Source organism: Aythya fuligula, chromosome 11, assembly GCF_009819795.1.
Source record: "Aythya fuligula isolate bAytFul2 chromosome 11, bAytFul2.pri, whole genome shotgun sequence".
NCBI classification, from domain to species: domain Eukaryota; kingdom Metazoa; phylum Chordata; class Aves; order Anseriformes; family Anatidae; genus Aythya; species Aythya fuligula.
In genome coordinates, this window is record NC_045569.1 from 10,599,956 (window position 1) to 10,617,368 (window position 17,413).

Genomic DNA, 17,413 nt, shown 5'->3' on the forward strand with positions numbered 1-17,413 from the left:
ATACCTACATGGTCCTCACCTATCCTAAGCATAGTCTTGCCTTCGAAGTATAAGCTCTCAGAAGCAGAGCTGCCGTTATAATAGCATTGGTTGAAGTCCATACGAAGAACATTTACTGCTCTAGTACTATAGACAACTTGGCTGAACCTAGAAAGCTAATGTGGATTTGCTGCTAGAATGTTTTCTTCCTGCTTCTCTCTCTAGTGGTCCTGCTGGTGGCAAGCAAGGTGCTGAGGTCCAGCCAGGGAGACGTGAAGCGTCGAGATCCTGCCGACAACCCGCAGGCGAAGACCGGAGTCTGCTGACAACCACCCTGCACCAGGGCAGCTTTCCACAGAAGACCATCTCTACGCCGGGGCTGCTGCAAGGACAATGAACCACCAACAGCGGGAGCAGCCAGAGGAGGAGGCCGCTGGGGACGAGACATGCCCCATTTGTCTGGGCCAGCTGTCCAACGCGGCTCGGGTGGACCCCTGCGGGCACCGCTTCTGCCTGCAGTGCATCCAGCCCTGGGCCACTCAGAGGTTCACCTGCCCAATGTGCCGTGGGCGGATTCTGGCCATCGAACGCTTGGAGGCACCCGCCCAACGCGACGTCTCACCCCCCCGACGCGACGCCTCACCCCCCCGTCCCCGCCGAAGACTGGAGCGCAACGCGGGGATGGGGCGGCAGCAGCAGCGGCAGCAGCAGCAGCGGCGGCAGAGGAGCCCCAACTACCGCTCCCGCAGTGCCTCGCCCCGGCGCAGGGAGCGCAGCCCCTTCGAAGAACGGGGGATGGTCCGAAGGCGCTCCGGGCACAGACTGAATGAGGACATATGGTACGACGACCTCGACGATATCTCCTGGCTGCGTCGGGTCCAAGAAGAGGAGCCGGGGTCTGGCGACCATGTAGGCCGCCGGGCCCGGCGCCGGATCTGAAATGACCTCAGCTGGGGGTTGGCTGGGGGTGGCAGCCACAATTACTCCCCTATTAAATTATGACTTTTCCACCCTACAAAGCCTCTGCCTGCACTTCTTCCTGCATAGGTCAGCGGGAGGCTGAACGCAGCCCTCTCCTGCTGTCCGCACCACAAAGTGGTTTGGGGATGTCGGCTGTTGACGGGGAACGGCTGCGGGTGGCGGGTCCCCAAGTGAGACTTGGGGATGAGAAGTCATCATGGGAATGGGAAAGTGCTGGGGATGGGAGCAGCACCAAAGGTGACCTGGCCTGACCGGGAAAAAGGCTGACAGCAAAAGTCTCCTAAAAGCCTGGCAGCAGAGAATGCCTGCCAGCTGGGGAACCGGGCCTGGCAACCTGCAGCATCCTTGGAAGGCGCTGCTGGCCTCCTGCAAGGGCAGCCTAAGGGTACCTAAAAAACAGAGATTTCCTCAGGATACCACCACCAAGGGCAAAAGCAAGGAAGTAGAAGAGCAAAGGGCTGTCTCAGGAGGAATTGCTCTGGGAAAGGTGCTGTTCTCAGAGACTAGGAAGCATTGGGGTCTATCGCTTGTCTCAGGTGAAACACCGAAATTAGTAGTGTCTTTCGGCTGCTCAAAGGAGGTGGTGTTCTATGCCCTCTTCTGTCTCTTTTGATGGAAAAAGGACTCCTTTTCCACCCAAAATGGAGCGCCTCTCTCCCTCAGAGCTTCCTGTGCTGCACAAACTGTTCTTGCCTACATGACAGCCCAAACCCACTGAGCCTTTGCTGGGGACGCGGGGCTGACTCCCAACTCCGTGATGGGAGGCTCACGTCTCTGAAGTGACACCTTGTCCTTGATTCACTGGGGCCCACTCCTGGGTTTGGTCTCTCCCGAGACGGCTTTTCTTAATTAGCCTGAGGCCTCTCTCCATGCTTGCCTTTAATCACAGAATGTTGCCTAGTGGCAATTCGTGGTCATCGGCTGCCCAGGGGGTTGTGGAGTCTCCTTCTCTGAAGACTTTCAAAACCCTCCTGGATGAGCTCCTTTGTGGCCTGATTTAGGTGCTCCTGCTCCAGCAGGGGGATCGGACTAGATGATCTTTCACGGTCCCTTCCAATCCCTAACATTCTGCCATTCTGGGAAAAGTTCACCGTTTAAAGTAAGAACAGGTATTCGCAGAAAACGCAGATCCTGATTATGACATCAGTTTGCCCTAAAACACATGGACTTCTGCTTGAAGATTTCTTCGTGTGGAGCTTTCACATTCATTTCCTGAGTGCCAGTCTCATGGAGCACAGACAAGATCTTATTCCACCCCGTTACTCTTCATACCATAGTACAAATTATTTTCTCTTCCCTCCTTCACCACCAAAACCACTAGTGCAAGGACCCTGCAGGCTGCCAAAAAAAGTGAAAAATAGTTAACTTAGGAGTATAAAGCAGCCCAATGTTCCAGACTGACTCCTAAGGCCACCAGATTTCTTGTTTCAATCATCAGGGGGCTAAATTCTTCCATAGGAAGCCCAAAGCTTTCTCGGACAAACCAGCACAGAGCTGTTAATAATAAAAACACATCAGGTTTCAATCAGTCAGAAGTGATATTTTGTCCCATGCAAACTTACCTCCTAACCACAGAGAAGTCATACCACTTGTGCTACCAAACGTCATTCTGTCCTCTGAAAGGCACTGAAGTCCCATCCAAACCCTTCCCCATAAACAAATCTTCAGGTAAACTAAGAAATGGCTGACCCTCTGAAACCCTGCCTCCCAGAACTGCAGATCACGTTTGGGCACTACCTTCAAACTGTAGTTTTCAAGATTAAGTGACTTCATTACTCTACCTGTTCCTTCCATGCAAACAATGGTTTTTTCAGCCTTCTCGAGGGTTTGAGTCCAATTCTTCAGCCTAGAAAGCAGCTCTTCCTCAAGGCAAAATAAAGGAGCAGGGCAGCATCTCTTGATAGCATCTATAGAAAGTGCCCAATATTCGCCTGTACATCACCCGTCAAAATTGTCAAAAGTCACCTTTTGTGTTTTGAGACCTCAAAGCTGGTGTGGCCAGCTTAGACGTCCACATCAGAGAAGCCCTTTCTTTTGCTAAGTGACATTTCCATTGATACATCAGAACAAGAAGAGATAGAACAAGAACTGGAGGATACTGTTCTCCCACAGACATCGTACAGATTTGATTCCCTTTCAGCTGGACAAAGAAGTTGAGGAGGGATGGGCGCTGAGGGCAATCTGACATTTCCTTTAAAGGAAATGCTAAAAACTGGACTTCAATATTAAAACGGAAAACAAACTCTCAACCACGGTGGTCTGACAGTCATACCTCTGCGAACGAGCCTTGGGACAAGGTGAAACTGTGCGTGGGAGAGAGGAAAGCCTACCTAAATGCATTCCAACGTGGTCTGGAGTGAATCCTTGCTTGATCACATCTACAGAGCCCAGACAGATGTCAAGCAATTGCAAACATGGCAAAATAAACAAATCGTCCACCCACTTACGGTCCAGCAATTTATTCAGAAGGCAAGGCACGTACCTGTAAAGGCCAGCCAGTGTGAACATGAGTAAAGCCAAGTCTTGCTGTTAAAAAAAGGAAGCACTTTGCTCCATTCCTAAAGCACTTAGATTTGTGTTGGCCTCAGATGTGTCAGTATTCCCGTTTTGCAAGCTTCTGAACCCATTCATGCGTTTCAATCCCATCTGACAGTTTTCAAAGACCTTCCACTTCTGACGGTGCAATTGAAAACAGGCATCCAGTGCAATCTTATGCTAAGAAGGCCTGCACTATCCTTTGGTCTCCAAAACAGAACACCACAAAAACGCAAGGAAGTTCTAAGTGTAGTAAGAAGAGCTCCACGCGACTGCATTTCCCATCTTGTAATGGAGTCAGAGTTGGCAACACTGCAGGGAGAAGCCTAAAGATTTCTCAAGAACCCAAATAAGTCCCTGTAACAACATCAAGGCATGAGTTTGGTGTAAAGAGATTAGAAGACATCTCCTGACTTCCCCTGGAGTACCACTGGGGAGAAACCAAAGCCAATGACCGAAGAAATAAACAACACGCAAGGAGCGACGAGCAGAGGAAGCCACTGGTTCCTGAAGCCCAAGGAGAACATGGATACATCTAGGGAAAATATTTCTCACTATGAACCGTGCCTGACCTTGTGAAGTCCCAAACATCAGCCCTGCAACAACCTGCAGCCGTTCCAGCTTCCCATGCGGCTACAAATACTAAACCAAAAAGATTACTGAAAGCCCCTTTTTCTGCACTTTCACTCCCATCTACATTTAAAGTTGTTGAGAGACTCGAGCGCAGAGCCATGAGGATGACTAAGGGAGTGGAGCATCTCCCTGATGAGGAAAGGCTGAGGGAGCCGGGTCTCTCTAGCTTGGAGGAGACTGACGGGTGACCTTATTGATGTTTGTCAATACGTAAAGGGTGAGTGTCAGGAAGATGGAGCCAGGCTCTTCTCGGTGACATCTAATGATAGGACACGGGGCAATGGGTGCAAGCTGGAACACAGGAGGTTCCACTTAAATACCAGACAAAACTTTTTCACACTAAGGGTGACAGAGCGCAGCCTGCATTTTGGGGCTAGAGCTGAGCCTTCTCACGACGCAAAGCCGATACAACACTTGAGCAATTCCAGACATCCCTTCAGGTTATTGTTTCATATTTTGGGTTTAATACTCGTTGTTTCCATGGTCTCTTCAGGACGTCTCCAATGCTCGGGTGTCCAGCTGCACGTCAAGGACATCCCCGGCTCCCAGGCCGCAGGCTGGGCCTGGACCCCAGCCTGGCAGACATGGCTCCTGTCAGCGTGGAGCCGCCATCTCACGTCAGCGTTGTCCCACAACCGTCAGGTGACGTCTGTCAGTGCTGCCATCAGGGGCACCCCGAGACCCTTGTGATGTAACCACAGAGTCACCGTCACCCTACGACCTCACAAAAGGTGGCTGGCTATAAAAGCCCTGAGCGGCGTGCCTGCGGCCAGTCCAGCTTGTGGCGCTGAATTGATTGAGGTCCCACTGCTGGAAGACAGGAGGCGGCGGTGTTGTGCAAAGCACACTCAAAGCCATTCTTCTTGCACGCGAGCCATCAAGGTCCTTCGGTAACGTTATCAAATATCTATACCTACATGGTCCTCACCTATCCTAAGCATAGTCTTGCCTTCGAAGTATAAGCTCTCAGAAGCAGAGCTGCCGTTATAATAGCATTGGTTGAAGTCCATACGAAGAACATTTACTGCTCTAGTACTATAGACAACTTGGCTGAACCTAGAAAGCTAATGTGGATTTGCTGCTAGAATGTTTTCTTCCTGCTTCTCTCTCTAGTGGTCCTGCTGGTGGCAAGCAAGGTGCTGAGGTCCAGCCAGGGAGACGTGAAGCGTCGAGATCCTGCCGACAACCCGCAGGCGAAGACCGGAGTCTGCTGACAACCACCCTGCACCAGGGCAGCTTTCCACAGAAGACCATCTCTACGCCGGGGCTGCTGCAAGGACAATGAACCACCAACAGCGGGAGCAGCCAGAGGAGGAGGCCGCTGGGGACGAGACATGCCCCATTTGTCTGGGCCAGCTGTCCAACGCGGCTCGGGTGGACCCCTGCGGGCACCGCTTCTGCCTGCAGTGCATCCAGCCCTGGGCCACTCAGAGGTTCACCTGCCCAATGTGCCGTGGGCGGATTCTGGCCATCGAACGCTTGGAGGCACCCGCCCAACGCGACGTCTCACCCCCCCGACGCGACGCCTCACCCCCCCGTCCCCGCCGAAGACTGGAGCGCAACGCGGGGATGGGGCGGCAGCAGCAGCGGCAGCAGCAGCAGCGGCGGCAGAGGAGCCCCAACTACCGCTCCCGCAGTGCCTCGCCCCGGCGCAGGGAGCGCAGCCCCTTCGAAGAACGGGGGATGGTCCGAAGGCGCTCCGGGCACAGACTGAATGAGGACATATGGTACGACGACCTCGACGATATCTCCTGGCTGCGTCGGGTCCAAGAAGAGGAGCCGGGGTCTGGCGACCATGTAGGCCGCCGGGCCCGGCGCCGGATCTGAAATGACCTCAGCTGGGGGTTGGCTGGGGGTGGCTGTTGAGGAATGGTTAAGTGAGGTGGGACATGTGAATGTGGGGCAATTGGCAGGCAATAAGCTAATAAAGTACCGTACTTAGCTTACATGGATCTGGGCACGTACGCAGGTGGCTGAGAGCCAATCAGGATCAAGAACACGATGCCCTTAGGCGATTGGATAGACCCCCTGGGGCAGGACGGTAGCAACTGCATAGCGCGGGAAAGTGTTAGCCAATCCTAAGTTTAGTTTAAGAATGTTTACGAGTTTCGGAGTAGATAAAAGGCGACTGAGCTATCCATTAAAGTTGAAGTTCACTGTTCACTCATATTGAGCGTCTGTGTCTTCCTCCCGTCGACAACAAATGGCGCCCGAACAGGGACCGATCTGAACGGGAACAGGGACTCGGCTGGAGTCGAACCTGCGAGCCACGGTTGGACGGGATACGGGGACCGGTCCTGCAACGCAGCTCAGGAGGTGAAAAGGATTAAAAAATTGTCGAATCCCCGCACCCGAGGCCTGAAAGGCGAAAGGGACGAAAACTTCGAATCCCCGCACCCGCAGCTCGGAAAGGGAGTCCTCGCACCCGGGACGAGCCCATAGAGGGTCCCGCCGGAACGCGCCGCCGAGGTCTTGCAAAGGCTGCAACGGTACCGACGCATATAAAGGTATGGAGAGGCAAGCGGCGTATGATTTGCTCAAATGCTTTTTAGAAAAGCGGAGCACACAGTGTATATATTGTAAAAAGGAATTGCCAGAGTTATTAGCTTATGGGGTAGCTAAGGGTTGTTTTTTAAATCCTGATATGGTGTTTGAACAAGCAGAGTGGAGGAAGTTCGGGGACAAACTATTTGATGAGGTGATTAGTGATAACAAGGTGGCGAGAAAATTAATGAAGCCATGGAGGGCGGTAACTAATGCATTAGCAACACACCAAGCTGAACAAAAAATAGCTGCTGCCATAACAGAGCAATTAGGATCATCCAGTCAGAATGGGGGGACTTCTGCTGCTTCCTCTACTCAACAAAGAGCTGAGGAACGGTCTTACCCCTCTCCACCATCATATAGAACAGTTATAATTCCACAGGGGACCTCGGGTGGCTGGGAAACGTCTGCACCCGTATCAGGGGAAGAAGAACCTTCACAGCCACCGACAGCCCCACCCGCACAATTAGAGAATGGAGAAAGGGTGGGTGGGGAATCGGGAACAAATTCATTTTCGACAAATCCATTTAAATCCAATTTACAGGATAGGGAGGAGACATGGAAAAGAATAGCTCATGAGGCAATGAAGGACGGGAATATCGAGATAGCAGCACAGATAACAACAGCCTTCCTGGTGGTGTACTCACCTCCAGATGCACAGGGACTAGCCAGAAGGGCATTAGAACAAATTAGAGAACCAGGGGGAATACCGTCCTACATGGGAATTAAACAGGGTAGGGAGGAACCATTCGGGTTGTTTATCGATCGAGTAGCAAATGCAATACAAGCCGCGGGAGTTCCCGATTATCTTAAAGGCACTATATTAAAGCAATGTGCACTCCAAAATTGTAACCCTTCAACTCGAAGTATATTAGCTACATTGCCGAGTACTTGGACAATAGAGGAAGGATTGGAAAGAATGTCTCAGGTACCTGTAGGTCCACAGGCTATGTTAATAAAAGCAGTAAAACAATTAGGTGACAACATGAAGGAGCAGTCTAAAGTGCTTGCCGCCCTTGCACCTTTGCAAACCCCCGGAGGACGTTCTAATGGCCGAGGATCGGCGCTGCCGCGCCGTTGTTTTCGGTGTGGTATTGCGGGACACATCAGACGGGAGTGTAAAACAGAATCAGTGTGGTGCCAAAACTGTCAATTAAATACTCATAGCACTTCGGCATGCCGACGAGGTGCGTCGGGAAACGGCCGGAGCAGCGGGAAGAGCCGCCCCGCGACGACACAAAAAGCGGCTTTTGCGACAACGGCAGCAACAGCACCGGCACCATCTGCAGCGACTCCCCTCTTTCTCCGACCAGCCACCAGAGGGAGCCTCGGCCTGGATTGGGCAACAGTAGTCGATGTGACTTTATTGGATTCGAGACCCACCAGGGTAAGGACAGGAGTTTTTGGACCAATAATTATTAATGGTGAACCCGTGGGAGCTCTATTAATAGGGAGATCGTCTGCCACTATGAGTGGATTACAAATATTAATTGGACTTATTGATAAGGACTATCTTGGGGAAATACAAGTTATGGTTTCTGCAATGTTCCCTCCAATTCATGTGCCGCGGGGCACAAAAATAGCACAATTAATCCCATTGCCTCATCTTGCTGAATCGTTAGCACCAGAATCTGGAAAGTATCGAGGACAGGGAGCATTTGGCTCCACGGGAAAAGTGGTGCTATTGACACTTGGTATGCGTCAAAGACCACGACAAAAGGTCGCTGTGTGCTTAAAGGATGAAAAAATACAAATTGAGGCATTGTTGGATACTGGTGCTGATGTATCGATAATTAGCACAAAAGATTGGCCGTCACATTGGCCTACATTTGAGTCTAGTGCCACGGTTTCAGGAGTAGGAGGTATGATTCTTGCTCATCGATCACCAGTGCTGCAATGGACAATAGGTGATAAGGTGGTAAATTGCAGTGTATCCATCTTATCACTGCCTGAGGGAGTACAAGCGTTAATAGGGCGAGATATCCTTGCCCAAATGGGAGCGGTTCTCACAACAAATCATCAAAATTTTTAGGTGTGGCCATTGCTCGGACTTTCCCAATCCCACTTAAATGGAAAACTGATGAACCTGTGTGGGTTGAACAGTGGCCACTAAAACGGGAAAGTCTTTTACATGCTCATAAATTAGTACAGGAACAGTATCAACAAGGGCATTTGAGACTGTCAACAAGCCCTTGGAATACTCCTGTTTTTGTGATTCCCAAAAAATCAGGGAAATACCGTTTGCTACACGACTTACGAGCAGTTAATAGTCAAATGTGTGCTATGGGAGCACTGCAACCTGGGTTACCTAATCCTGCTATGATACCAGAAGGGTGGAAATTGTTAATTGTAGATCTTAAAGACTGCTTTTTTACAATTGCATTACATGAAAATGATAAACAGAGGTTTGCTTTTACACTCCCTGCCATAAACTGTGAAGGGCCATGTCAGAGAGTTGAGTGGACTGTATTACCTCAGGGCATGCATAATTCACCTGCTTTATGTCAGCTCTATGTCGATGCGGCACTTCAACCAATTCGCCGCGCATGGCCCAAAACGATAATTTACCATTACATGGACGATATTTTGTTAGCCCAAAAGGAGATATTTTCCCTGCAACAGAAAAATGCTCTGGCAGCTGCTCTTAAACAAATGGGACTGGTAATTGCACCAGAAAAAATTCAGGAGGCAAGCCCCTGGAAGTACTTGGGGTGGAAAATTACAGATTCCACTATTCAGCCTCAGAAACTTACCATCCAATCGAACATCAAAACCCTCAATGATGCTCAAAAACTGCTAGGAGATTTACAATGGATTAGGCCAGTGGTCGGAATTCCAAATGAACTGTTGAATTCCCTTCGGCCATTATTAAAAGGAACCGACCCTGCCACAAAGGTAACATTATCAGAAAAACAGTCAGAAATATTACAACAAATTGCATCATTGATTACAACGCGTGTCACACATCGACGCATACCCGACAGGCCACTCGATCTTACTATTCTGTGTGGTCCGCAATACTTGATGGGTGCTATCACACAGCAAAAAATAAAAACGGGGGAGACGGGAGTGGAAACTGTGGTATTGGCATGGATAGCTCCCCCATTGCAACCCTGAAGAACAATTCAAGATGTGTTATTCTTAAATGTCCAGGTGTTTTGTGTTGAAAGTATTTATGTAAGGGTAAGGTTTTAAAACAAAGTGTTGCAAGTCACTTCACAAGGAACACAATGAGAGGCAATACTTGTTTGTTTGCTTATCATTCTAAATTATATTCTTGTGGTATGATTGAGGTTGTGGTATGATTGAGAGTGAGATGTGCCAGAGGCCTCTGGGTGTGCAAGTGTGCTCTGGGTGTGCAAGTGTGCTCTGGGTGTGCAAGTGTGCTCTGGGTGTGCAAGTGTGCTGTGTACTGTGTTAGTGAGAGCGCATTTATTGCCATAGTACAGGCTGAAATCATAGGAAATTAGTCATTGTGTGAAGTAGCCACTTGGAGAAACTTAAGGGAACATACTGTTTAAAACTTTTTGATCATACTGAGTCAATGCACAAATCTATTACTTTCTTGAAAGAGCACATGAGAAAGAGTCAATATGGTATCAATCCTTTCCATCAATGGTTCACTGGTTTGTTTGAAACAGTGCATAGATGCTTACTGGGATTGATCAAGGAGGGATTGAGGATTTTGTTCGCTGTGGTGTCAATCATCATTGCATGTAGTATTGTGATAAATGTGGTTGTAGGGTTACTTGCAAAAATGTTATAAAATGTTATAGAGATTTTGAAGTGGTGCCGGAAGTGGGTGCCCGGTGGATCACTGCAAAGCGGACTGAAGCAGCTTTGGAGTCTGCACGCGCCGAGGACGACCAGGAAGAGGTTCCTGATAGTTATTCTGACGGTGACGTGGGCTGTGGCACCTCGACGACTATCAAGAGCAGCCTTTAATCACCATCAAGTGATTGGGTTTGGATGTGTTGCTATTGAGTTGTTGCTTACTATTAATTGTGTTGCCATTGAGTGCTTACAGTAATTGTAGTGTTATTAGGGTTAAGTTGTATAGTTGTGTTATGTATTTGACATCTGATGTAAAACCAGCCCTTGAAGAAAAGTCACCAAGAAAGGATAACAGCGACCATGGCTGAATTAACGAAGCAAGGGACTTTGGTCATGTTATCAGTTATAATAATGGCTGGACATGGTAATGCCATCTTAGGGAAAATTGACCCTCAGCAGAATATATGGGTCACCTGGGCTAATCAGTCTGGACAGAGCTCATTCTGTTCAGTTAGTTAAAGAGGGACTTCGGTTTCTACTTATAGTTATATTGATTATAATTGCTGCATATGTAATCTTTAACTGCCTAACGAAAAAACTAGAGCAACTCACACAGAAGGTATTTGTTGAGCAAAATAAAAACGGGGGAATTGTTGAGGAATGGTTAAGTGAGGTGGGACATGTGAATGTGGGGCAATTGGCAGGCAATAAGCTAATAAAGTACCGTACTTAGCTTACATGGATCTGGGCACGTACGCAGGTGGCTGAGAGCCAATCAGGATCAAGAACACGATGCCCTTAGGCGATTGGATAGACCCCCTGGGGCAGGACGGTAGCAACTGCATAGCGCGGGAAAGTGTTAGCCAATCCTAAGTTTAGTTTAAGAATGTTTACGAGTTTCGGAGTAGATAAAAGGCGACTGAGCTATCCATTAAAGTTGAAGTTCACTGTTCACTCATATTGAGCGTCTGTGTCTTCCTCCCGTCGACAACAGGTGGCAGCCACAATTACTCCCCTATTAAATTATGACTTTTCCACCCTACAAAGCCTCTGCCTGCACTTCTTCCTGCATAGGTCAGCGGGAGGCTGAACGCAGCCCTCTCCTGCTGTCCGCACCACAAAGTGGTTTGGGGATGTCGGCTGTTGACGGGGAACGGCTGCGGGTGGCGGGTCCCCAAGTGAGACTTGGGGATGAGAAGTCATCATGGGAATGGGAAAGTGCTGGGGATGGGAGCAGCACCAAAGGTGACCTGGCCTGACTGGGAAAAAGGCTGACAGCAAAAGTCTCCTAAAAGCCTGGCAGCAGAGAATGCCTGCCAGCTGGGGAACCGGGCCTGGCAACCTGCAGCATCCTTGGAAGGCGCTGCTGGCCTCCTGCAAGGGCAGCCTAAGGGTACCTAAAAAACAGAGATTTCCTCAGGATACCACCACCAAGGGCAAAAGCAAGGAAGTAGAAGAGCAAAGGGCTGTCTCAGGAGGAATTGCTCTGGGAAAGGTGCTGTTCTCAGAGACTAGGAAGCATTGGGGTCTATCGCTTGTCTCAGGTGAAACACCGAAATTAGTAGTGTCTTTCGGCTGCTCAAAGGAGGTGGTGTTCTATGCCCTCTTCTGTCTCTTTTGATGGAAAAAGGACTCCTTTTCCACCCAAAATGGAGCGCCTCTCTCCCTCAGAGCTTCCTGTGCTGCACAAACTGTTCTTGCCTACATGACAGCCCAAACCCACTGAGCCTTTGCTGGGGACGCGGGGCTGACTCCCAACTCCGTGATGGGAGGCTCACGTCTCTGAAGTGACACCTTGTCCTTGATTCACTGGGGCCCACTCCTGGGTTTGGTCTCTCCCGAGACGGCTTTTCTTAATTAGCCTGAGGCCTCTCTCCATGCTTGCCTTTAATCACAGAATGTTGCCTAGTGGCAATTCGTGGTCATCGGCTGCCCAGGGGGTTGTGGAGTCTCCTTCTCTGAAGACTTTCAAAACCCTCCTGGATGAGCTCCTTTGTGGCCTGATTTAGGTGCTCCTGCTCCAGCAGGGGGATCGGACTAGATGATCTTTCACGGTCCCTTCCAATCCCTAACATTCTGCCATTCTGGGAAAAGTTCACCGTTTAAAGTAAGAACAGGTATTCGCAGAAAACGCAGATCCTGATTATGACATCAGTTTGCCCTAAAACACATGGACTTCTGCTTGAAGATTTCTTCGTGTGGAGCTTTCACATTCATTTCCTGAGTGCCAGTCTCATGGAGCACAGACAAGATCTTATTCCACCCCGTTACTCTTCATACCATAGTACAAATTATTTTCTCTTCCCTCCTTCACCACCAAAACCACTAGTGCAAGGACCCTGCAGGCTGCCAAAAAAAGTGAAAAATAGTTAACTTAGGAGTATAAAGCAGCCCAATGTTCCAGACTGACTCCTAAGGCCACCAGATTTCTTGTTTCAATCATCAGGGGGCTAAATTCTTCCATAGGAAGCCCAAAGCTTTCTCGGACAAACCAGCACAGAGCTGTTAATAATAAAAACACATCAGGTTTCAATCAGTCAGAAGTGATATTTTGTCCCATGCAAACTTACCTCCTAACCACAGAGAAGTCATACCACTTGTGCTACCAAACGTCATTCTGTCCTCTGAAAGGCACTGAAGTCCCATCCAAACCCTTCCCCATAAACAAATCTTCAGGTAAACTAAGAAATGGCTGACCCTCTGAAACCCTGCCTCCCAGAACTGCAGATCACGTTTGGGCACTACCTTCAAACTGTAGTTTTCAAGATTAAGTGACTTCATTACTCTACCTGTTCCTTCCATGCAAACAATGGTTTTTTCAGCCTTCTCGAGGGTTTGAGTCCAATTCTTCAGCCTAGAAAGCAGCTCTTCCTCAAGGCAAAATAAAGGAGCAGGGCAGCATCTCTTGATAGCATCTATAGAAAGTGCCCAATATTCGCCTGTACATCACCCGTCAAAATTGTCAAAAGTCACCTTTTGTGTTTTGAGACCTCAAAGCTGGTGTGGCCAGCTTAGACGTCCACATCAGAGAAGCCCTTTCTTTTGCTAAGTGACATTTCCATTGATACATCAGAACAAGAAGAGATAGAACAAGAACTGGAGGATACTGTTCTCCCACAGACATCGTACAGATTTGATTCCCTTTCAGCTGGACAAAGAAGTTGAGGAGGGATGGGCGCTGAGGGCAATCTGACATTTCCTTTAAAGGAAATGCTAAAAACTGGACTTCAATATTAAAACGGAAAACAAACTCTCAACCACGGTGGTCTGACAGTCATACCTCTGCGAACGAGCCTTGGGACAAGGTGAAACTGTGCGTGGGAGAGAGGAAAGCCTACCTAAATGCATTCCAACGTGGTCTGGAGTGAATCCTTGCTTGATCACATCTACAGAGCCCAGACAGATGTCAAGCAATTGCAAACATGGCAAAATAAACAAATCGTCCACCCACTTACGGTCCAGCAATTTATTCAGAAGGCAAGGCACGTACCTGTAAAGGCCAGCCAGTGTGAACATGAGTAAAGCCAAGTCTTGCTGTTAAAAAAAGGAAGCACTTTGCTCCATTCCTAAAGCACTTAGATTTGTGTTGGCCTCAGATGTGTCAGTATTCCCGTTTTGCAAGCTTCTGAACCCATTCATGCGTTTCAATCCCATCTGACAGTTTTCAAAGACCTTCCACTTCTGACGGTGCAATTGAAAACAGGCATCCAGTGCAATCTTATGCTAAGAAGGCCTGCACTATCCTTTGGTCTCCAAAACAGAACACCACAAAAACGCAAGGAAGTTCTAAGTGTAGTAAGAAGAGCTCCACGCGACTGCATTTCCCATCTTGTAATGGAGTCAGAGTTGGCAACACTGCAGGGAGAAGCCTAAAGATTTCTCAAGAACCCAAATAAGTCCCTGTAACAACATCAAGGCATGAGTTTGGTGTAAAGAGATTAGAAGGCATCTCCTGACTTCCCCTGGAGTACCACTGGGGAGAAACCAAAGCCAATGACCGAAGAAATAAACAACACGCAAGGAGCGACGAGCAGAGGAAGCCACTGGTTCCTGAAGCCCAAGGAGAACATGGATACATCTAGGGAAAATATTTCTCACTATGAACCGTGCCTGACCTTGTGAAGTCCCAAACATCAGCCCTGCAACAACCTGCAGCCGTTCCAGCTTCCCATGCGGCTACAAATACTAAACCAAAAAGATTACTGAAAGCCCCTTTTTCTGCACTTTCACTCCCATCTACATTTAAAGTTGTTGAGAGACTCGAGCGCAGAGCCATGAGGATGACTAAGGGAGTGGAGCATCTCCCTGATGAGGAAAGGCTGAGGGAGCCGGGTCTCTCTAGCTTGGAGGAGACTGACGGGTGACCTTATTGATGTTTGTCAATACGTAAAGGGTGAGTGTCAGGAAGATGGAGCCAGGCTCTTCTCGGTGACATCTAATGATAGGACACGGGGCAATGGGTGCAAGCTGGAACACAGGAGGTTCCACTTAAATACCAGACAAAACTTTTTCACACTAAGGGTGACAGAGCGCAGCCTGCATTTTGGGGCTAGAGCTGAGCCTTCTCACGACGCAAAGCCGATACAACACTTGAGCAATTCCAGACATCCCTTCAGGTTATTGTTTCATATTTTGGGTTTAATACTCGTTGTTTCCATGGTCTCTTCAGGACGTCTCCAATGCTCGGGTGTCCAGCTGCACGTCAAGGACATCCCCGGCTCCCAGGCCGCAGGCTGGGCCTGGACCCCAGCCTGGCAGACATGGCTCCTGTCAGCGTGGAGCCGCCATCTCACGTCAGCGTTGTCCCACAACCGTCAGGTGACGTCTGTCAGTGCTGCCATCAGGGGCACCCCGAGACCCTTGTGATGTAACCACAGAGTCACCGTCACCCTACGACCTCACAAAAGGTGGCTGGCTATAAAAGCCCTGAGCGGCGTGCCTGCGGCCAGTCCAGCTTGTGGCGCTGAATTGATTGAGGTCCCACTGCTGGAAGACAGGAGGCGGCGGTGTTGTGCAAAGCACACTCAAAGCCATTCTTCTTGCACGCGAGCCATCAAGGTCCTTCGGTAACGTTATCAAATATCTATACCTACATGGTCCTCACCTATCCTAAGCATAGTCTTGCCTTCGAAGTATAAGCTCTCAGAAGCAGAGCTGCCGTTATAATAGCATTGGTTGAAGTCCATACGAAGAACATTTACTGCTCTAGTACTATAGACAACTTGGCTGAACCTAGAAAGCTAATGTGGATTTGCTGCTAGAATGTTTTCTTCCTGCTTCTCTCTCTAGTGGTCCTGCTGGTGGCAAGCAAGGTGCTGAGGTCCAGCCAGGGAGACGTGAAGCGTCGAGATCCTGCCGACAACCCGCAGGCGAAGACCGGAGTCTGCTGACAACCACCCTGCACCAGGGCAGCTTTCCACAGAAGACCATCTCTACGCCGGGGCTGCTGCAAGGACAATGAACCACCAACAGCGGGAGCAGCCAGAGGAGGAGGCCGCTGGGGACGAGACATGCCCCATTTGTCTGGGCCAGCTGTCCAACGCGGCTCGGGTGGACCCCTGCGGGCACCGCTTCTGCCTGCAGTGCATCCAGCCCTGGGCCACTCAGAGGTTCACCTGCCCAATGTGCCGTGGGCGGATTCTGGCCATCGAACGCTTGGAGGCACCCGCCCAACGCGACGTCTCACCCCCCCGACGCGACGCCTCACCCCCCCGTCCCCGCCGAAGACTGGAGCGCAACGCGGGGATGGGGCGGCAGCAGCAGCGGCAGCAGCAGCAGCAGCGGCGGCAGAGGAGCCCCAACTACCGCTCCCGCAGTGCCTCGCCCCGGCGCAGGGAGCGCAGCCCCTTCGAAGAACGGGGGATGGTCCGAAGGCGCTCCGGGCACAGACTGAATGAGGACATATGGTACGACGACCTCGACGATATCTCCTGGCTGCGTCGGGTCCAAGAAGAGGAGCCGGGGTCTGGCGACCATGTAGGCCGCCGGGCCCGGCGCCGGATCTGAAATGACCTCAGCTGGGGGTTGGCTGGGGGTGGCAGCCACAATTACTCCCCTATTAAATTATGACTTTTCCACCCTACAAAGCCTCTGCCTGCACTTCTTCCTGCATAGGTCAGCGGGAGGCTGAACGCAGCCCTCTCCTGCTGTCCGCACCACAAAGTGGTTTGGGGATGTCGGCTGTTGACGGGGAACGGCTGCGGGTGGCGGGTCCCCAAGTGAGACTTGGGGATGAGAAGTCATCATGGGAATGGGAAAGTGCTGGGGATGGGAGCAGCACCAAAGGTGACCTGGCCTGACCGGGAAAAAGGCTGACAGCAAAAGTCTCCTAAAAGCCTGGCAGCAGAGAATGCCTGCCAGCTGGGGAACCGGGCCTGGCAACCTGCAGCATCCTTGGAAGGCGCTGCTGGCCTCCTGCAAGGGCAGCCTAAGGGTACCTAAAAAACAGAGATTTCCTCAGGATACCACCACCAAGGGCAAAAGCAAGGAAGTAGAAGAGCAAAGGGCTGTCTCAGGAGGAATTGCTCTGGGAAAGGTGCTGTTCTCAGAGACTAGGAAGCATTGGGGTCTATCGCTTGTCTCAGGTGAAACACCGAAATTAGTAGTGTCTTTCGGCTGCTCAAAGGAGGTGGTGTTCTATGCCCTCTTCTGTCTCTTTTGATGGAAAAAGGACTCCTTTTCCACCCAAAATGGAGCGCCTCTCTCCCTCAGAGCTTCCTGTGCTGCACAAACTGTTCTTGCCTACATGACAGCCCAAACCCACTGAGCCTTTGCTGGGGACGCGGGGCTGACTCCCAACTCCGTGATGGGAGGCTCACGTCTCTGAAGTGACACCTTGTCCTTGATTCACTGGGGCCCACTCCTGGGTTTGGTCTCTCCCGAGACGGCTTTTCTTAATTAGCCTGAGGCCTCTCTCCATGCTTGCCTTTAATCACAGAATGTTGCCTAGTGGCAATTCGTGGTCATC

General features: G+C 50.2%; 1 protein-coding gene across 3 annotated transcripts in view; it reads right to left on the reverse strand.

The window, feature by feature from the left end:
* Positions 1–17,413, reverse strand: part of CSNK1G1 (casein kinase 1 gamma 1) — a 129,298-nt gene that overhangs the window by 70,596 nt on the left and 41,289 nt on the right. The gene's annotated exons all lie outside the window — the stretch shown is intronic.